Source organism: Mus musculus, chromosome 7 (assembly GCF_000001635.26).
Source record: "Mus musculus strain C57BL/6J chromosome 7, GRCm38.p6 C57BL/6J".
Classification (NCBI taxonomy): Eukaryota; Metazoa; Chordata; class Mammalia; order Rodentia; family Muridae; genus Mus; species Mus musculus.
The window spans coordinates 22928023-22950510 of record NC_000073.6 but is presented as its reverse complement, the minus strand read 5'-3'; the positions used below and the strand labels follow the sequence as shown (position 1 = coordinate 22950510).

The 22488-nt window shown below is 41.2% G+C and overlaps 1 pseudogene; it reads right to left on the bottom strand.

Annotated features, from left to right (window-relative positions):
• Positions 6291-6982, bottom strand: Gm4574 (predicted gene 4574; annotated as a pseudogene).

Here is a 22488-nt window from a genome sequence, read left to right as displayed (position 1 = left end):
GCGGCTGTTGAGGGTTCCATGCCCATACCATGGCTTACAGAGGAAGCTGTATGGGTTCCTCAATGGCCTCTTTCCTCTGAAAAATTAGAAGCAGCCACAAATTTGATTTCTGAACAGTTACGCTTAGGTCATTTAGAGCCCTCTACCTCACCCTGGAATACACCTATTTTCGTAATTAAGAAAAAATCAGGCAGATGGCGCTTATTACATGACCTCAGAGCAATTAATGCACAAATGCGCCTGTTTGGGCCAGTTTAGTGAGAGCTACCATTGCTTTCTGCCTTACCAAAAAATTGGGAGATTTTAATCATTGATATTAAAGACTGTTTTTTTTTCTCTATACCTCTGTGCCCTCAAGATAGGCAAAGATTTGCATTTATCATCCCAGCCATTAACCATTTGGAACCTGATCAGTGGTACCAATGGAAGGTTGTACCTCAGGGGATGGCAAATAGTCCTACCATGTGCCAATTGTACATGCAATTGGCACTTAAATCCGTTAGAAATTATTTTCCATCCTTGCTTCTAGCTCTTTATATGGATGACATTCTCATTTGCCATAAAAATCCACAATTATTGCAAGATGCATACCCTATATTAATACAGACATTAGGGCAATGGGGATTGCAGGTAGCCACCGAGAAGGTGCAAGTTGCTCAAATGGGAACCTTTCTTGGGTCACACATTTATCCTGACAAAATTGTTCCTCAAAAATTAGAAATCCGCAAAGATCAATTACATACCTTAAATGATTTTCAAAAATTGCTGGGAGATATTAATTGGCTGAGACCATTTTTGAAAATTCCATCAGCAAAGTTAAAGCCTTTATTTGATATCTTAGAAGGAGATACTCACATCTCCTCCCATAGAGCACTTACCCCAGCTGCCTGTCAAGCTTTACAAACTATAGAAAAGGCCTTACGAGATGCCCAATTATTACGCATTGATAAGTTGAAGTCATTTGAATTGTGTGTATTAAAAACCACACAGTTGCCAACAGCAGTCTTGTGGCAAAATGGACCCTTATTGTGGGTCCACCCTAATGCTTCCCCTGCAAAAATCATTGAATGGTACCCTAATGCAGTCGCTCAACTTGCACTTAGGGGATTAAAAGCTGCTTTGGAGAAAAACCTCATATACTAATTGTGCCTTATACCTCTGCTCAAGTTAGAACCCTGGCAGCAACGACTGATGATTGGGCAGTCTTAGTTACCTCCTATTCAGGAAAAATTGATAATCATTTTCCTAAACATCTAATTTTGCAGTTTACCTTAACTCAAGCCATAGTGTTTCCAGTAATTACAGCCAAACACCCACTTGCGGACGGGGTGGTAGTATATACAGACAGATCCAAATCTGGCATAGGTGCATATGTAATAAATGACCAAGTAACATCCAAACAATATAATGAGACATCACCCTAGGTTATAGAGTGTTTAGTGGTACTAGAGGTCCTTAACACTTTCCCAGGACCGCTTAATATTATATCTGATTCCTTATATGTAGTCAATGCAGTGAATACACTTGAAGCTGCTGGCTTAATTAAATTATCTAGTAAGCTTGCTCACATTTTTCAACAAATTCAGTCAGCCTTGATACACAGAAAACATCGTGTCTATATTACTCATGTCAGAGCTCATTCTGGCCTTCCTGGCCCTATGTCTCATGGAAATGACTTAGCAGATAAAGCCACTAGAATCGTGGCTGCTGCTCTGTCCTCACAGACAGAAGCTGCAAGGGAATTTCATAAACACTTTCACGTGATGGCTGAAATTTTACACCGCTGTTTTACTTTAACCAGAAAAGAAGCTTGTGATATTGTCACCCAGTGTCAAAACTGTTGTCAATTTTTACCTACTCCTCATGTAGGGGTAAAACCCCGAGGTGTCAGGCTATTACAAGTCTGGCAAATTGATGTCACACATATTTCCTCTTTTGGGAGAAATCAGTATTTACATGTTTCTATTGACACCTGCTCTGGTGTATTGTTTGCCACACCTTTAACAGGTGAAAAGGCCTCTCATGTTATACAGCACTGCCTAGAAGCCTGGAGTGCTTGGGGCAAGCCCACAATCCTAAAAACAGACAATGGACCAGCGTATACTTAAGCTAAATTTCAACAATTTTGTCATCAAATGGATGTCACTCACCTGACTGGCCTTCCTTATCATCCTCAAGGACAAGGCATTGTGGAACGTGCCCACCGCACACTCAAGTCTTATTTTATAAAACAAAAAGGGGGAGTTGATGAGACTCTGCCCTCAGTGCCAAGAGTAGTTGTCTCCATGGCACTCTTCACACTTAATTTTTTGAATCTCGACGAGCAAGAACGTTCTGCAGCTGAACGACATAGCACAGACCCTGATAGACCAAAAGAAATGGTCAAATGGAAGGATGTTTTAACTGGTTTGTGGAAAGGCCCAGATCCTATATTAATAAGATCCAGGGGAGCTGTCTGTGTTTTTCCACAGAGTGAAGACAACCCATTTTGGCTGCCAGAACGACTCACCCAAAAGATATTCATCAAGGATGGTGTGGAAGATGCTGACCTCCCGAGGACTGTTCCTGATCCTGACAATGCTGAACTTGTCTCAGGTTCCTAGTATAATGGGAAAAGAGATGGGCCATTCTCTCGACTTTCCCTAAACCAATACCAATTCGCCATGATGCTATAGTTTTTCCAAAATTCTTTACTACTAATAAAACAGTGGATTTGCCATATCTACTCTATGATCCCACCCGAGCACCATTAGGAGAAAATCGCTCTTTACTAGAACAGGGTTCTTTATGTTTTCAAATTAATGGACCAGGAAAATGTATCAACCTCACAGCCTGAGCCTTGGGAATGTTTAATAAGCACCGAGGAGGCTTGGGGAGCACAACCCAAGATACTTCCAACGCAGATATAACCATTACAAATCGGACCTTCTGGCAGGATGCAATTTGGGCTAATGGTACATTTCTACCACCTAACTTTTCAAACAAAGAATGTCCCCACCAACCAAGAATAGCCCCCCCATTGTAGTTTGGAAGATGAAGGGCTGATCCTGCCCTGGTCTGATTGTCAATCCTCCATCACTCGTTGGGCAGATCAGAGTAAAACCTTTTCCTTTTCTCCCAACATGATGGTTGACCTAGAGAAGGAATTTGCTATGAAAAAGGGACTTTTCATACAGGACATTAGAATGCATCCCTTTCACAAGTGGATGCTTTGTGAAGTCAATGGCAGTTGTACAGAACTCAATCCTTTGATCTTTATCCAGGGAGAAGCAGTTGGAAAGGCTTCTTTTACTGGCATCTCAAGAACTGCTCAGTATTGGGGAATGCATGCTGCCTCCCTGGACTCTTATGGATATACTAATACCAGTGTAGAGATCACTGGGTTCAATAAAACTTTGGTAAACCAGATTAATTATCTACCTACCCCAGTCTGTGTTTACCCCCCTTTCTTGTTTATCCTTTCAAATGATTCATTTGAAGGCTGTTCTAATGATTCTTGTTGGATTTCTCAATGTTGGGATGTAACAAAGGACACCCGCGCCATGGTGGCCCAGATCCCACATTGGATCCCTGTTTTGGTGGAAACACCCTCCACCTTATCCCTGTTTAGACAAAAAAGAGATTTTGGCATTACTGCCACCATGATCATAGCTATTTCAGCCAGTGCTGCTGCTGCTACAGCTTCAGGGTACACTATGGCTAATACAGTTCAAGCAGGCACAAAATTAAATCAGCTTTCAGTCGATCTGGCTGATGCCATCAATGTTCAAACTTCTGCTAGTGCTCAGTTGAAAGGAGGGCTGATGATTTTGAATCAGTGCCTCGATCTGGTTGAGGAACAAATAAGTGTTCTATACCAGTTGGCCCAGTTGGGCTGTGAAAGAAAATTGGGTGCTCTGTGCATTACCAGTGTCCAATATGAAAATTTTACTCGTGCAGCTAATCTGTCTAGACAGCTCTCCTTGTATCTTGCAGGAAATTGGTCCGAGGGGTTCGATGAGACTCTTGAGGCCCTGAGGGAGGCAGTTTTAAGGATCAAATCGACAGGAGTGGACCTGTCATTGACAGAGGGCCTCTCCTCCTGAATTTCATCTGCATTTTCTTATTTTAAGGAATGGGTGGGGGTAGTTTTATTTGCTGCTGCCATCTGCTGTGGACTTGTGTTCATGCTCTGGTTGGTTTGTAAGCTCAGAACCCAACAAAACCTTGACAAGGTCATTATTACTCAGGCACTTGCAGCCATTGAACAAGGGGCCTCCCCTGAAATTTGGCTATCCATGCTTAAGACTTAAATGGCATCTGAGTTCTCTGCTATTGCGTCCCATGGATTTGTGGATCCATTGCACTGGGATGAGAGAGACTCAACGCTCATTGAGCAGCACTTGCACTTCGCTGAGTTTTACTAATTCGTTTTTTAGCTGGCCTCTTTTATAGAGTTCGCCCTAGGCCATTTGGCAGTTACTGTAACACAGTACTGCAGTATCCAGAGACGGGCAACTTTCCTCATATACAGACCAACCTAAGACACAGGACCCGGTGGCGATAGGGTTACCCTATGACAGGAAAGGCTGTGACATTGGAGGAATGACCTAAGACAGGAGCCACAGCAGATGGACATGACTGCAGAGGCCTAGACCAGCCTCAATTTTTAATAAAATAAAATGGGGGAGATGTGGAGAGCCGTGCCGTGAGCAATCGCCATTATAAGATGGTGCTGGCTTCCACTGCGCCTAACTAGTAAACAAGCCTTATGCGCAAGTGCAAGAGTAAATTCATGCCCAGTCACTGCCCATCTCAGGGCGTAGTAATGGGGTGATAGGCAAGCAACTAATCAGGTGCTGTCACGCCACATCAGGTACTGAAACGTCACGCTGCGGGCTATATAAGCAGCACCATTTTCCGGGTTCGGGGTCTTCCTTATGTTGAAGCAATAAAAGCTTTGCCGTAGAAGGATCCGGTTGTCCAAGTGAATTCTTGCTGGCAAGATACTAGCTCGGGCAAGAGCCCAGGAGAGGTATTGCTGAATCCTCTAGTAGTACTATGTCCAATTTTCTGAGGAACTGCCAGACTGATTTCCAGAGTGGTTGTACAAGCTTGCAATCCCACCAACAGTGGAGGAGTATTCCTCTTTCTCCAGCATCCTCACCAGCATCTGCTGTCCCCTAAGCTGGAAAGGAACCAGATGTCCCTCAGCAGAGGAATGGATACAGAAAATGTGGTAAATTTACACAATGGAGTACTACTCAGCTATTAAAGACAATGAATTTATGAAATTCCTAGGCAAATGGATGGATCTGGAGGGTATCATCCTGAGTGAGGTAACCCAATCACAAAAGAACGCACATTGATATGCACTCACTGATAAGTGGATTATTAGCCCAGAAACTTAGAATACCCAAGATATAATTTGCAAAACACATGAAACTCAAGAAGGAAGACCAAAGTATGGATACTTCACCCCTTCTTAGAATGGGGAACAAAATACCCATGGGAGGAGTTACAGAGACAAAGTTTGGAGCTGAGACAAAAGAATGGACCATCCAGAGACTGCCTCACCAGGGGATCCATCCCATAATCAGTCACCAAACACAGACACTATTGCATATGCCAGCAAGATTTTGCTGAAAGGACCATGATATAGCTGTCTCTCATGAGGCTATGCCAGTGCCTGGCAAACACAGAAGTGGATGCTCACAGTCAGCCATTAGATGGAACACAAGGCCCCCAATGGAGGAGCTAGGAAAGGTACCCAAGGATCTGAAGGGGTCTGCAACCCTATAGGTGGAACAACAATATGAACTAACCAGTACCCCCAGAGCTCGTGTCTCTAGCTGCATATGTATCAGAAGATGGCCTAGTTGGCCATTATTGGGAAGAGAGGCCTCTTGGTCTTGCAAACTTTATATGCCCTAGTACAGGGGAATGCCAGGGCCAAGAAGTGGGAGTGGGTAGGTAGAAGAGCAGGGTGAGGGTACAGTTTAGGGGACTTTCGGGATAGCATTTGAAATGTAAATGAAGAAAATACCTAATAAAAAATTAGAAAAAGTTATAAAAAAAAAGCCATGAACCACATTTAAAAAAAAAAAGTATTCCAGCTACTGTCAATACTATCAAAACAAGTATATTAAACTAGATTTTCATTAGAATGCTATTTTTTTCACACTAGTAATTCAAAACCCAAGATCCAGATAGATAGATAGATAGATAGATAGATAGATAGATAGATAGATAGATATCCAAACAATTCAAAACCCAAGATCCACATATATATGTGTGTGTGTGTGTGTGTATGTATATATATATGCAAACAATACACACATAAATGCAAACAACTATTGTTGTCATCTTCGGGTCAAGAATGCCAAGTCAGCCTCTCCCCATAGAAGGAAATTACAATCTGAGGACATATCATATTTGCCTCCTTTGCCTGTACCAAGTCAGCCTCATCTGAGTCCTTCCACTTCATGAGAAACATTAACTCTCCACTGCTGTCCGTGGCACCGATTATCCCTTCAGGATCAAGACCTCTGGCAAAGCCCTTGGTTTGTCAGCAGCTTCTCTCTTCTTCAATTTACTATCATCAGATTCACTGTAGGATAAAGATATCATTTTTGTACCATCTTTTTCTTTACCAGATTCTTGAGAATTAAGAAATGCTTCAATTAATTCTGGAGAATCTAAATTTTCTCCTGGTCCCTAAGTATTACCAGAATCTGTGAACCCCTTCCACGTCAGGAAATACTCGACCTTCCCGTTCACTATACGACGGTCCAGTACTTTCTCCACCACACATTCTTCAGGCTCTCACTCGTCAACTTTGTTGTTACTCTTTCCATTCTGTTTCTTTCCCATTCTTTGCAATGCAGTTTTATTGGAGGCCATTTTAAAATTTTAATCTGAGACTTGAGAAGTTCATGGCTCAGATGCTCAGGGCCCCAGATCCTGCAGAGCCTCCCACCTGCGCACTTCAGTTCAGCCACATGGAGGAAGAGCCATTCTAACATCCAATAATATAGACTTTGAACCAAAAGTTACCAAAAGAGATGGGGGAAAAAAACTTCATACTCATCAAAGGAAAAATCCATCGACATGAACTCTCAATTCTGAACATATATGTTCCAAATGCCAAGGCACCCACATTTGTAAAAGGTGCGGAAGATACGGGCTAAGGTTGGAATTCAGTGCTAACCCAACGCTGGATTCACTTAGGACAGCAGCGAATTTTTGGAACTAGGAACTGCTCAGGCCGTCGTTGTCCACAGTTTTCAAAAAGGTGCTTTAGGGGAGAGGAAAAAGGGTTTAAATTAAATTAAATAATCAGGTGGATGTCCACAGACGGGAGCTGCATCAGGCGGCAGAAACAGGGTTTGTAATAATAAAATATTACAGAGGGAAATGGATTTTGAAACTCTCCCAGAGGCAGAGAGAAATGTCGGGGGATGCCCTGCCTTTTTTTCTCTAGTCCCTACAGCAGAAGGTCTCTGTTGTCTAATGTCTGGTGCACTGGTCTGTTCACGTATTCAATTCATGTGTGTTTTGTCTCGTCGTCTGAATGACTGAATGTTTTGTGTGTCACTTTGGAAAATAAAGATGGCTAAGACTTTATCTGTTGGTTCAGCAAGAGAGTGGCCACATGCTTTAGCCAGGATCAGGCACAGCAGGGGAGCCACTCCTGGAAAAGCTGCTCTCAAAGAAAGGGAGTCTGCAGTCTCTTGGTTTGGGGGCGGAAAAAAGCTGATAGATGGTTTTTTCCTGGAGAGTTCTCTGCAATCGTGATTATTGCGTTTAGCTAATGACAAGGTGCTTTACTTATCTCATAGTTATAGCTAGAAATTTTGAAATTCTTTGATTGGTCTAAAGTTATAAGATTCGTGTAGCCACTTAATTTTGTTTTTTACTGATCAAAAATGTAACACTGGTTACTCAGTTTTGGAGTCCTTCAAACACATGGCATAAGGCAGGCCAAGAGACTGGGCCTCTAAGGATACTACTAGTTGAGATAATATTTAATGTGATTCTTATCCTAGAAAGTAGAATTAAAGAAAAGATTTAAAGCAATGTCTCTTTAATGAAGCATTGAAACTTTCACTGTCATGCATTCATAGGTATAAATTGGCAGCCAAATTTCTCAACGTGATAGTGAAGTTTTAATGTTGATTCTAAGGTGAGTGTTTTGAAATTGGATTTTGCTTTCCCAAGGTTGTAGTTATAGTCTAATGTTGCAAAAGAAACTTAAAATTTCTAAAATCTGTCCTCACAGCAAGAGGAACTAAGCTCAGAGCAGCCTCTGTGTGGTTTGTGTGACTTTCTTTTGTCTTGCAAATGGTGCCTAAGGAAGCTCTGGAAACTTGCATCTCCTTGCCTTCAGGGAAAATTCCTTTTAGCTAAAAGAGCACCTTTGCAGATCTACCCAGATGTTGTTCTAATAAAGTTATTATAGATTTAAAGGTTTGTTTTTTTCCTTTGCATTCTGATAATTGTAAAGGGTTTTGCTTCTAGTGAGCTTGTAATCACTGGAAAATTTTGCCTCTAGGTATGGCTTACCTCATGTAAGAAAAATTCTTAGAGTCTCTGTTTCAATACAAGAAGCAAAGAGTTTGAATCTTTCAGTGTATATTGTTTCCTAAGTGGAAAGTATTTTATTAGCTAATGTCTCTCAAGGGAAGTTTACGTTAAATCCTTGCTCTCACACAAGGAGTTTTTAAGTTCTAGGGAAAAGCTGTTACTCCAGAAAACAGGCAAAATCTTTTTAATACTTAGGGTTTCAGTTATACTATAAAAGGCTTTGCAGAAAATAAAGAAAGCTTTTATAATTGTTATCAACTATAATCAATGGTAATTAAATATTAGCTGTGCCCAAAACAATTCTTTGGCAAGAGAAAACATTATTGTAAAGTCATTTTTCTTCTCCTCATGGCCAACTGTTGGTCCACTTGGAGCTGCTGCAAGGCAGGGCCTTGAGGCATGCAGCTTTCCCTGAGTGGTGGTGGTGAGGGAGGCCACCAGAAAGTGGGCACCTTTGTAGTGAACTCAGGGGAGGGCCGCACTTGCCATTGCCCCCATGAGCATCCGCCTGTCCCCGCAGCTGTATTTCCACCCCCCCTCCCCCCGCCCCTTAAGACTTGGGATGCTCTGCAGCCCTGGCTTAGGTTTTCTGGCCTACAACAGATTGAGCAGCTTCAGCCTCTTCCGCCTGAGAGGGAGGCCAGAGGCAGGATAGCTTTAATAGAAGAGGAGGTGCCTAGTCTTACTGCAACTTGATAAGTCATGGCTATTACATATTACATGGCTTCTACATGTAATAAAATATTACATATATTACACACATATAGAAAAGTTGGACACCAAAGGAAACAATGAGTGCAATGGGGAAGAGCAGAAAATATAACATGACTTCTAATATGAAATCTAGATTTAGCTGTGTATGCTGCACATGGGGATGAAGTGGACTGTGCAGGTGAAAGGGAAGACTAGTAGGAAGGAGCAAGAAAGACAGCAAAGGATGATGGTTGATCAGGTGAACATGAACCCAGGACAAAGACACTCATGGATAAAAGTGACATAACATCATCCTATATTTTGTACACTTAAAATTAAAATTCATCTATTTGTTAAAAAGGAAAATTCAGAGTCTTGAAGTTGGCTTAGCAGTTCATAGCACTTGCTACTTTTGCAGAGATCTGAGTTTGGTACCCAATACCCATGTCAGTTATCTAACTGCCTGTACCAATAGTTGCAAGGGAATCTCATAGCCTCTTCTGTTCTCCAGGGACGCCTAAGTACACACAAACACCACATATATACAAACACAGCACACATATCACACACATAAAGTCACCAAACACATACATGCACATTAAAACATACATATACAACACACATACATACCACAAACACAAGCCCACCTAAGACACAACACCTCACACCCAACCACCAGACACATCTACATGCACACATACATAGATACCATACACAAACCATACATACCACATACACACACCACATACACCCACATACCTCATATACTCCACATACACATTCACAACACACAATATACATACACACTCACATATACATTCACCATGCACACACACTACACAAATAGACACAAACATACATACAACACACCTTTTTTTTTCTTTCCATTTTTTATTAGGTATTTAGCTCATTTACATTTCCAATGCTATACCAAAAGTACCCCATACCCACCCACCCCCACTCCCCTACCCGCCCACTCCCCCTTTTTGGCCCTGGCGTTCCCCTGTTCTGGGGCATATAAAGTTTGTGTGTCCAATGGGCCTCTCTTTCCAGTGATGGCCGACTAGGCCATCTTTTGATACATATGCAGCTAGAGTCAAGAGCTCCGGGGTACTGGTTAGTTCATAATGTTGATCCACCTATAGGGTTGCAGATCCCTTTAGCTCCTTGGGTACTTTCTCTAGCTCCTCCATTGGGAGCCCTGTAATCCATCCATTAGCTGACTGTGGGCATCCACTTCTGTGTTTGCTAGGCCCCGGCATAGTCTCACAAGAGACAGCTACATCTGGGTCCTTTCGATAAAATCTTGCTAGTGTATGCAATGGTGTCAGCGTTTGGATGCTGATTATGGGGTGGATCCCTGGATAAGGCAGTCTCTACATGGTCCATCCTTTCATCTCAGCTCCAAACTTTGTCTCTGTAACTCCTTCCAAGGGTGTTTTGTTCCCACTTCTAAGGAGGGGCATAGTGTCCACACTTCAGTCTTCATTTTTCTTGAGTTTCATGTGTTTAGGAAATTGTATCTTATATCTTGGGTATCCTAGGTTTTGGGCTAATATCCACTTATCAGTGAGTACATATTGTGTGAGTTCCTTTGTGAATGTGTTACCTCACTCAGGATGATGCCCTCCAGGTCCATACATTTGGCTAGGAATTTCATAAATTCATTCTTTTTAATAGCTGAGTAGTACTCCATTGTGTAGATGTACCACATTTTCTGTATCCATTCCTCTGTTGAGGGGCATCTGGGTTCTTTCCAGCTTCTGGCTATTATAAATAAGGCTGCTATGAACATAGTGGAGCATGTGTCCTTCTTACCAGTTGGGGCTTCTTCTGGATATATGCCCAGGAGAGGTATTGCTGGATCCTCTGGTAGTACTATGTCCAATTTTCTGAGGAACCGCCAGACGGATTTCCAGAGTGGTTGTACAAGCCTGCAATCCCACCAACAATGGAGGAGTGTTCCTCTTTCTCCATATCCTCGCCAGCATCTGCTGTCACCTGAATTTTTGATCTTAGACATTCTGACTGGTGTGAGGTGGAATCTCAGGGTTGTTTTGATTTGCATTTCCCTGATGATTAAGGATGTTGAACATTTTTTAGGTGCTTCTCTGACATTCGGTATTCCTCAGGTGAGAATTCTTTGTTCAGTTCTGAGCCCCATTTTTTAATGGGGTTGTTTGATTTTCTGAAGTCCACCTTCTTGAGTTCTTTATATATGTTGGATATTAGTCCCCTATCTGATTTAGGATAGGTAAAGATCCTTTCCCAATCTGTTGGTGGTCTCTTTGTCTTATTGACGGTGTCTTTTGCCTTGCAGAAACTTTGGAGTTTCATTAGGTCCCATTTGTCAATTCTTGATCTTACAGCACAAGCCATTGCTGTTCTGTTCAGGAATTTTTCCCCTGTGCACATATCTTCAAGGCTTTTCCCCACTTTCTCCTCTATAAGTTTCAGTGTCTCTGGTTTTATGTGAAGTTCTTTGATCCATTTAGATTTGACCTTAGTACAAGGAGATAAGTATGGATCGATTCACATTCTTCTACATGATAACAACCAGTTGTGCCAGCACCATTTGTTGAAAATGCTGTCTTTCTTCCACTGGATGGTTTTAGCTCCCTTGTCGAAGATCAAGTGACCATAGGTGTGTGGGTTCATTTCTAGGTCTTCAATTCTATTCCATTGGTCTACTTGTCTGTCTCTATACCAGTACCATGCAGTTTTTACCACAATTGCTCTATAGTAAAGCTTTAGGTCAGGCATGGTGATTCCACCAGAGGTTCTTTTATCCTTGAGAAGAGTTTTTGCTATCCTAGGTTTTTTGTTATTCCAGATGAATTTGCAAATTGCTCCTTCTAATTCGTTGAAGAATTGAGTTGGAATTTTGATGGGGATTGCATTGAATCTGTAGATTGCTTTTGGCAAGATAGCCATTTTTACAATATTGATCCTGCCAATCCATGAGCATGGGAGATCTTTCCATCTTCTGAGATCTTCTTTAATTTCTTTCTTCAGAGACTTGAAGTTTTTATCATACAGATCTTTCACTTCCTTAGTTAGAGTCACGCCGAGATATTTTATATTATTTGTGACTATTGAGAAGGGTGTTGTTTCCCTAATTTCTTTCTCAGCCTGTTTATTCTTTGTGTAGAGAAAGGCCATTGACTTGTTTGAGTTAATTTTATATCCAGCTACTTCACCGAAGCTGTTTATCAGGTTTAGGAGTTCTCTGGTGGAATTTTTAGGGTCACTTATATATACTATCATATCATCGTAAAAAAGTGATATTTTGACTTCCTCCTTTCCAATTTGTATCCCCTTGATCTCCTTTTGTTGTCGAATTGCTCTGGCTAATACTTCAAGTACTATGTTGAAAAGGTAGGGAGAAAGTGGGCAGCCTTGTCTAGTCCCTGATTTTAGTGGGATTGCTTCCAGCTTCTCTCCATTTACTTTGATGTTGGCTACTGCTTTGCTGTAGATTGCTTTTATCATGTTTAGGTATGGGCCTTGAATTCCTGATCTTTCCAGAACTTTTATCATGAATGGGTGTTGGATCTTGTCAAATGCTTTTTCTGCATCCAACGAGATGATCATGTGGTTTTTGTCTTTGAGTTTGTTTATATAGTGGATTACATTGATGGATTTTCGTATATTAAACCATCCCTGCATTCCTGGAATAAAACCTACTTGGTCAGGATGGATGATTGCTTTAATGTGTTCTTGGATTCGGTTAGCGAGAATTTTATTGAGGATTTTTGCATCGATATTCATAAGAGAAATTGGTCTGAAGTTCTCTATCTTTGTTGGATCTTTCTGTGGTTTAGGTATCAGAGTAATAGTGGCTTCATAAAATGAGTTGGGTAGAGTACTTTCTACTTCTATCGTGTGAAAAATTTTGTGCAGAACTGGAATCAGATCTTCTTTGAAGGTCTGATAGAACTCTGCACTAAACCCGTCTGGTCCTGGGCTTTTTTTGGCTGTGAGACTATTTATAACTGCTTCTATTTCTTTAGGGGATATGGGACTGTTTAGAAGGTCAACTTGATCCTGATTCAACTTTGGTACCTGGTATCTGTCCAGAAATTTGTCCATTTCGTCCAGGTTTTCCAGTTTTGTTGAGTATAGCCTTTTGTAGAAGGATCTGATGGTGTTTTGGATTTCTTCAGGATCTGTTGTTATGTCTCCCTTTTCAGTTCTGATTTTGTTAATTAGGATTTTGTCTCTGTGCCCTCTAGTGAGTCTAGCTAAGGGTTTATCTATCTTGTTGATTTTCTCAAAGAACCAACTCCTCGTTTGGTTAATTCTTTGAATAGTTCTTCTTGTTTCCACTTGGTTGATTTCACCCCTGAGTTTGATTATTTCCTGCCGTCTACTCCTCTTGGGTGAATTTGCTTTCTTTTTTTCTAGAGCTTTTAGATGTGTTGTCAAGATGCTAGTATGTGCTCTCTCCCGTTTCTTCATGGAGGCACTCAGAGCTATGAGTTTCCCTCTTAGAAATGCTTTCATTGTGTCCCAAAGGTTTGGGTACATTGTGGCTTCATTTTCATTAAACTCTAAAAAGTCTTTAATTTCTTTCTTTATTCCTTCCTTGACCAAAGTATCATTGAGAAGAGTGTTGTTCAGTTTCCACGTGAGTGTTGGCTTTCTGTTATTTATTTTTGTTATTGAAGATCAGCCTTAGTGCATGGTGATCTGATAGGATACATGGGACAATTTCAATATTTTTGAATCTGTTGAGGCCTGTTTTGTGACCTATTATGTGGTCAATTTTGGAGAAGGTACCATGAGGTGCTGAGAAGAAGGTATATCCTTTTGTTTTAGGATAAAATGTTCTGTAGATATCTGTCAGATCCATTTGTTTCATCACTTCTGTTAGATTCAGTGTGTCCCTGTTTAGTTTCTGCTTCCATGATGTGTCCATTGGTGAAAGTGGTGTGTTGAAGTCTCCCACTATTATTGTGTGAGGTGCAATGTGTGCTTTGAGCTTTACTAAAGTTTCTTTAATGAATGTGGCTGCCCTTGTATTTGGCGCATAGATATTCAGAATTGAGAGTTCCTCTTGGAGGATTTTACCTTTGATGAGAACAAAGTGCCCCTCCTTGTCTTTTTTGATGACTTTGGGTTGGAAGTCAATCTTATCAGATATTAGGATGGCTACTCCAGCTTGTTTCTTCATACCATTTGCTTGGAAAATTGTTTTCCAGCCTTTTATTCTGAGGTAGCGTCTATCTTTTTCTCTGAGATGTGTCTCCTGTAAACAGCAAAATGTTGGGTCTTGTTTGTGTAGCCAGTTTGTTAGTCTATGTCTTTTTATTGGGGAGTTGAGACCATTGATGTTAAGAGATATTAAGGAAAAGTAATTGTTGCTTCCTGTTATTTTTGTTGTTAAAGTTGGCATTCTGTTCTTGTGGCTGTCTTCTTTTAGGTTTGTTGAGGGATTACCTTCTTGTTTTTTCTAGGGCATTGTTCCCATTCTTGTATTGGTTTTTTCTGTTATTAACCTTTGAAGGGCTGGATTCGTGGAGAGATAATGTGAGAATTTGGTTTTGTCGTGGAATACTTTGGTTTCTCCATCTATGGTAATTGAGAGTTTGGCTGGGTATAGTAGCCTGGGCTGGAATTTGTGTTCTCTTAGTGTCTGTATAACATCTGTCCAGGCTCTTCTGGCTTTCATAGTCTCTGGTGAAAAATCTGGTGTAATTCTGATAGGCTTGCCTTTGTATGTTACTTGACCTTTTTCCCTTACCGCTTTTAGTATTCTATCTTTATTTAGTGCATTTGTTGTTCTGATTATTATGTGTCGGGAGGAATTTCTTTTCTGGTCCAGTCAATTTGGAGTTCTGTAGGCTTCTTGTATGTTCATAGGTATCTCTTTCTTTATATTTGGGAAGTTTTCTTCAATAATTTTGTTGAAGATGTTTGCTGGTCCTTTGAGTTGAAAATCTTCATTCTCATCCACTCCTATTATCCGTAGGTTTGGTCTTCTCATTGTGTCCTGGATTTCCTGGATATTTTGAGTTAGGATCTTTTTGCATTTTCCATTTTCTTTGATTGTTGTGCCATTGTTCTCTATGGAATCATCTGCACCTGAGATTCTCTCTTCCATCTCTTGTATTCTGTTGCTGATGCTCAAATCTATGGTTCCAGATTTCTTTCCTAGGGTTTCTATCTCCAGTGTTGCCTCACTTTGAGTTTTCTTTATTGTTTCTACTTCCCTTTTTAGGTCTAGTATGGTTTTGTTCATTTCCATCACCTGTTTGTATGTTTTTTCCTCTTTTTCTGTAAGGACTTCTACCTGTTTGATTGTGTTTTCCTGTTTTTCTTTAAGGACTTGCAACTCTTTAGCAGTGTTCTCCTGTATTTCTTTAAGTGATTTATTAAAGTCCTTCTTGATGTCCTCTACCATCATCATGAGATATGCTTTTAAATCTAGGTCTAGGTTTTCCGGTGTGTTGGGGTGCCCTGGACTGGGCGAAGTGGGAGTGCTGGGTTCTGATGATGGTGAGTGGTCTTGGTTCCTGTTAGTAGGATTCCTACGTTTACCTTTCGCCATCTGGTAATCTCTGGAGTTAGTAGTTATAGTTGACTCTGTTTAGAGATTGTTCTTCTGGTGATTCTGTTACCGTCTCTCAGCAGATCTGGGAGACAGATTCTCCCCTCTGAGTTTCAGTGCTCAGAGCACTCTCTGCTGGCAAGCTCTCTTACAGGGAAGGTGCGCAGATATCTTGTTTTTGGACCTCCTCCTGGTCGAAGAAGAAGGCCCAAAACAGGGCCTCTCTCAGAAGCTGACAACACACCTTTTAAAAGAGAGTTGGCTATTGGTATGTAGACTTTACAAAGGAATGGGGTTTTTCTTTTCCTCGACCCATTGATCCCTTTATAAAGTAACACAGAGTCTGAAACTTGGTTACCGTGGTGCTGGAGTAATGGATCAGTGGTTGAAATTTAAAAGGACATGTGTTCAATTCTCAGCACCCACATGGTATCTCCAAGCCAACTCTAACACAAATGAAGAGATCCATTGCCCTTTTTAGGCCTCAGTGAGTATTGCATGAACATGATGCGTATACACATATACACACAGACACACATAAACACTTGTAATGTATATGTACACATGAATGTATATATACATATGGAGACACATATGTATACATATATATGCACATGCTGCATATATAAGCATTTATATATATGTAACAAAATGATGTAAACAAATATTAGGTCACACACTAAGGGAGTATTCAGCTCAGTCAGAATTCAATCACCTGTGACTTGCCAATGCTTGTATCAATTCTCTGCTCATAACATCTTTTCCAACCGCCCAAGACCTCAGAGGCAGCATGCAAAAGGTGTGTCGATTTCTTCACAAGCATTTGAGTCCAGAACAACTTGATTGTACTTTCCAAAACTGTTCCTTTCCAGTCCTGAAAGAGAATAGAATGTCCAACAGTATAACAATGAGAAGTCCAGGAGATAACTCCGTCTCCAATATACCATTCCTGAGAAAAGGTGAGAGGAGATACAGTGTCAAAGTTGTACTGTAGAAATGGGAAGTTTTTCAATATTTGCATAAAGCATGAGACATGGAAACCAATGTGCTTGGAAGTTAGCATCACACTCCAACAAATACTTTCAGGAAGAGTCATAGCAGATAAATTCATTACTGAGATGCCTTATAGAACCATGGTTAAGCTGAGAAGGAATGAGAGATACCTGTGCCCTGCTGGCTCTGCTTGTACAATGGATAAGTCCTGATTATATACTTAGATGATTCAGGTTTCAGTGACATTATCTAAGTCTGTAAGAAAGTAGAGACATGGTCACCATAACAAAACTTTCCAGTTCAGAGGGGTTTTGTGGGATTACAATAGCAATTGACAGATACAAGAGTGATAGAACCTATTTACACATGCTGCAACTGGGATGGATTCCAGTGGCTTTATGCCGAGTGACGAAAGTTAAAACCACAGATATGTACACATTGTACTTACGTAACCTTAAGAAAACATAAAATAACTGTAAAATGGAAGAGCATGCTGCTGATGTGGAGAGAGAAGGGTGCTGTGCATTGGTAGTTCACATATGACCCAAAATGTAGAATCGGAAGGTGTTTGGTGGTGGACTATATGTATTTCAGCAGAAATGGATTACAAAACCCCACATGGAGGAAAGTGATACAGAATACATCTGTTTTCCTTATGTGTCAGGAGCCATAATGGGACAAGCTAATAACTGGCAGATAATTATATAATAGCATGTTATATAGTTATTAGCAAGCTAATAAGTAGATCTTCCTGAGATGGCCTCCTGCTTCAGATTATTATATAATCTGTGACAGGTTCACCCTTATTAAGCAAGGCTGTAAGGGATTCATTTTAACAAAGATTCTTGCTATTAATATGCTTTTCCTATTATTATTAAACATATATAACAATCACTAAGTAATAGCACACCCCTTCAAAGCAGATCTCTGCAGATCCATGAAGATGCACTGTCTAGTAGTGATGCTATATAGACAAATAGATGATTTCTTAATGATGACCCTATAAGAATTCCTAAAATTATATCAGTGATCATTAAGCTCTTTTACAGTGGGACTGCCATTAGGTCTTTTTCTTGAACTTGAACAGTAGTAAAATTACAGCTATTATGTAGCAACGAAAAAAAATCTTATGGTTGGTGGTTACCACAACATGAGGAACTCTATTAAATGGACAAGGCATTAGGAAGGTAGGAAACACTGGACTAGAATAACACATGACCTTGATTCTCTAACTCACTTTTTTCCTGTCTTAGACAATACCCCTCATAAAGGCACCTTAAACTTTGTGTGTTGAGAAAAAAACCTTTATATATATTTTTTAAAAAGGGGGACACACGGTATTTACTGATGGGTAACAGTTGAAGGTATTAAAATACTCTAATCTTCAGAAGTAAGGAGCCACAGGCACAAAGGCTCAAATCAGGGCATCTCTTCTTTCTTTATCGCTCTTTCCTCCTCCCTCATCTTCCCCCCATCCAGGTCCATGGAAGGATGCCTGGACCTGCTCCTCTTTGCCCTGAGCCTAAAGTCAGCCAGCCTTGCAGGTGGAGCGAAATCTTCACTCAATTATCCAAGAGCTAATTTGATTTCAACTAAACAGAGGTGGTAATTATTATGTTTTTCTCCAAAACAGGGACATAAGACCTAAAAATCAACAGCAGCAGCGACAGTCCAATCGACCTTGTGGAACCTTAGGATGCAAACTCAACACGGTGGCTTCAGCAGGATGATGCTAAAAAAGCACGCTGCCCAATAGTCCCAAGGTGTGCACAGCCAAGTAGTGCGCAGTGATGGCAAAGGCCAGGGCAAAGGAAGATGCATGTTGGAGACCCACAGACCACTGGGGAAGGAGCTGGGAAAGGCCTTGGAGACACTGGCTCGGAGCAGGGACTGCAGCTCCGCAGCATACCAGCAGAGGACACCAGCTCCATGGCACAGCCTGGTCCTTCTCCACTGTGCACCCTGGAAACAGGGACCCAGCAAGTGGTGTGGAAAAGGAAAGCCATAGGCAACAGAAGCCCAAGGCTACAGTATGCTTGGTCCACTTCAGCTCTGCAGTCCATCTGCAGCACTCGCCCAAGCCTCAACGCCTTTAATTTTTAACATTACAAAATAACATTCTTTTAAAAGTATTTTGAAATCCCCCCCCCCCCCCGTGTGTGTGTGTGTGTGTGTGATGTGCGCAGAGGCCAGAAGATGATTATCAGTAGACTGAAACTGGAGTTTACAGGCAGCGGAGAGTAACTCATGTAAGAACCAAATGTGGGTCTTCTAGAAGAGCAGCAAACATTTTTAATCACTGAGCTGTCTCTCCAGCACCACAAATTACACCACAAAGTGTGTGTAAGTGTGTGTGTGTATGTGTGATATTTCTTAGCAACCTTAGAAGTGTAACTTGAGAGCCATTAAGATCCTATGTCTATGCCCCTCAACAGAGGAATGGATACAGAAAATGTGATACATTTACACAATGGAATACTACTCAGCTATTAAAAAATATGAATTTATGAAATTCCTAGGCAAATGGATGGACCTGGAGGGTATCATCCTGAGTGAAGTAACCCAATCACAAAGGAACTTGCACAATATATACTCACTGAGAAGTGGATAATAGCCCAGAAACTTAGGATAACCAAGATATAAGATACAACTTGCCAAACGCATGAAATTCAAGAAGAACGAAGACCAAAGTGTGGACACTTTACCCTTTCTTAGAAATGGGAACAAAACACCCATGGAAGGAGTTACAGAGACAAAATTTGGAGCTGTGACGAAAGGATGGACCATCTAGTGATTGCCATATGCAGGGATCCATCCCATAATCAGCTTCCAAATGCTGACACCATTGCATACACTAGCAAGATTTCGCTGAAAGGACCCAGTTATAGCTCTCTCTTGTGAGACTATGCCGGGGCCTAGCAAACACAGAAGTGGATGATGACAGTCAGCTATTGGATGGGTCACACGGCCCCTAATGGAGGAGCTAGAGAAATTACCCAAGAAGCTATAGGGAACTGCAACCCTATAGGTGGAACAACAATATGAACTAACCAGTACCTGGAAGCTCTTGACTCTAGCTGCATATGTATCAAAAGATGGCCTAGTCGGCCATCACTGCAAAGAGAGGCCCATTGGACTTGCAAACTTTATATGCCCCAGTACAGGGGAACGCCAGGGCCAAAAAGGGGGAGTGGGTGGGTAGGGGATTGGGGGGGTGGGTATGGGGGACCTTTGGGATAGCATTGAAAATGTAAATGAGGAAAATACCTAATAAAAAAAAAGAAAAAAAGAAAACTTTGAACTCTAAATGGTTAACGATTTGGTGTTGTCTGATGATTTTACAACTGTTCATTCTATAAATTTATGTCGTTTGTCCCTACACTTCTTGAGGATTCCCGCCAAGAAATTTCTCATCTCTGTGCCTTGGTTTGACCAATTCTCATTTTACAACCTTGTTGTGTAGTAAAAAATCAATTGCCAAAAAAAAAGAAAGAAAAAAAAAAGATCCTATGTCTATCTACTGCCAAGAAACTGTCTCCCTTGAAATGCCCATTTACTATTTTCATTCTCTCTCTCTAATTCTCTTTCTCTCTCTCTCTCTCTTTCCTGAAGTTCTTTTCTTTTCTTTTTTTTTTTTCTTTTCTTTTTCTTTTTTACTTTCTTTAAATAATTCAACTTGCCCTCACATCTGGTTTGCTCTGAAATCAATTTCTTTGTTGAATCCACAAACCCTGGTTTTGTCTGAGTGTGTGTGTGTGGGCAGGGGGGTCTGAAAATAATTCCCCAGGCAGCTGCCATTGTGGTGTAGGTCTGTTTTCCCATCATTAGTGACAACCCAACTAGATCAGACACTGCAGGAAGAGGAAACGTAGAAGAACCCAGACCAGACTTCTGCTCTGGCCAACATACCTGCAGCAGCCCCTCATCTCTCATAGTCACTGTAAGAAATAAACTGTTGTGGTCCATTTTCAGTGTGCTCTGACCTCAGAGATCAAAGAAGCACATATTGAAACCAGGAGGCCAAACCCCCACCCCAATCTCCTCTAATTGGTGGCCAGCAATTTGCAGAACTGCAAAGTTACAGGCAGTCTTCCTTGTGTCTGAAGCTGCAAACAGAAAAGGGGTCTGCCTCAACCATGAATATTCCTTAGATGAGGCGTTGCTTCCTAAAATAATCTGATGGGGGAATTTAGGAAAGCATTTAAATGCCAGACTACAGGAAGAAGAACTGTGAAAAGCGGTCTCTGGGGCATGATGCAGTTGTTGCATACACAGACTCACCGTGGCTGGGGTTGCCTGAGCAAGACCAAGCCAGTCAACATTCTTGCATGGATGGAAGAGGGGGTGTAAGGTCCCACTCCTAACTGAGGAGCTAATGGTATTTGACAGCTACTGAGAAGGAGAACCAGTCTTCCATGAGGAGGACACACCCCTGGTAGTTGCCAGTGTTCATGTGAGTGATCCCACATTTGTGCATGTATGGGGAGCACTAATGGGACTATATTTAGCTTGAAATTTCATGAGCAAATCATGTACTTTACATGAGAAACAACAAAGACATCAACCCAAATCAGAAGGAAATAGTAATCAATGAGAGAGAGAGAGAGAGAGAGAGAGAGAGAGAGAGAGAGAGAGAGAGATACTCACTCAAAGTCAGTTCAGTAGATTCTTTGAGAACCCCTAACAGGTTTAATTAAAAAATAAGCCAGGTGATGGTGACACACACCATTGATCCCAGCACTCAGGAGGCAGAGACAAGGGAATCTCTGAGTTCAAGGCCAGCCTGTTCTACAGAGCTTACTCTTACTTACAGAACAGCCAGAGCTACAGGGAGAATCCCTGTCTTGAAAAACAATAACAAAAAAGTCACCAAGTGGTGCAGGCCTTTAATCCTAGCACCCAGGTGGCAGAGGGAGGAGTATCTTTGTTCTTTGTGAATTTGAAGCAGGCCATGGCTACAAAGTGAGACCTTGTCTCAAAACAAAAACAAACCAAACCAAAAAAAAAAAAAAAAAAAAAAAAAAAACAACGACAAAAGAAAAACAATCAAACAAACAAAAAAACAAAGGATGGAAAAGAGAATAACAAATGAATAAGAAGCATTAGTTAGCATCCAGAAACCTCACCACATACCATGCAGGCACCAAAAGCAGGGACAGTCAGGACTCTCAACCCAGTCAAACTGATGGTTTAGTTCACATATACTGGTTCTTTAAAATGACATCCCTCGCTTTCCATTTCTGCTTATTGAAGGGCTTTTGGTTCCAGCTTTGACAGGTTAGGCAAGCATGCTTACCACCAACCTTACCTTCAGCCCTAAAGAGAAGGCTGAAGGCTAACTTTATGGGTGAAACAAATTCCTCCCTAAGACTTTAGATTCCAACATCTTCACCAGTAACTTGGGTCAAAAGATTGTTGCTCCAGAAATTATTTACACACTTACACACACACACACACACACACACACACACAAACACGCGCGCGCGCGCGCGCACACCTCACAGGGGTCAGAGGTTGGGAGGATGAGCAAGCACACAAACTTGTCCCAGAACCCCAGTTGTTTGAGGCACAGGCTGCATGCTGGAAGTGTTAACAAATGTTCACACCCAACCACTTAAGAAACAATACACTAGAAACATTAAGTAGTTTTTGTTGTTGTTACTGCTGCTGCTGCTGTTTTTGGT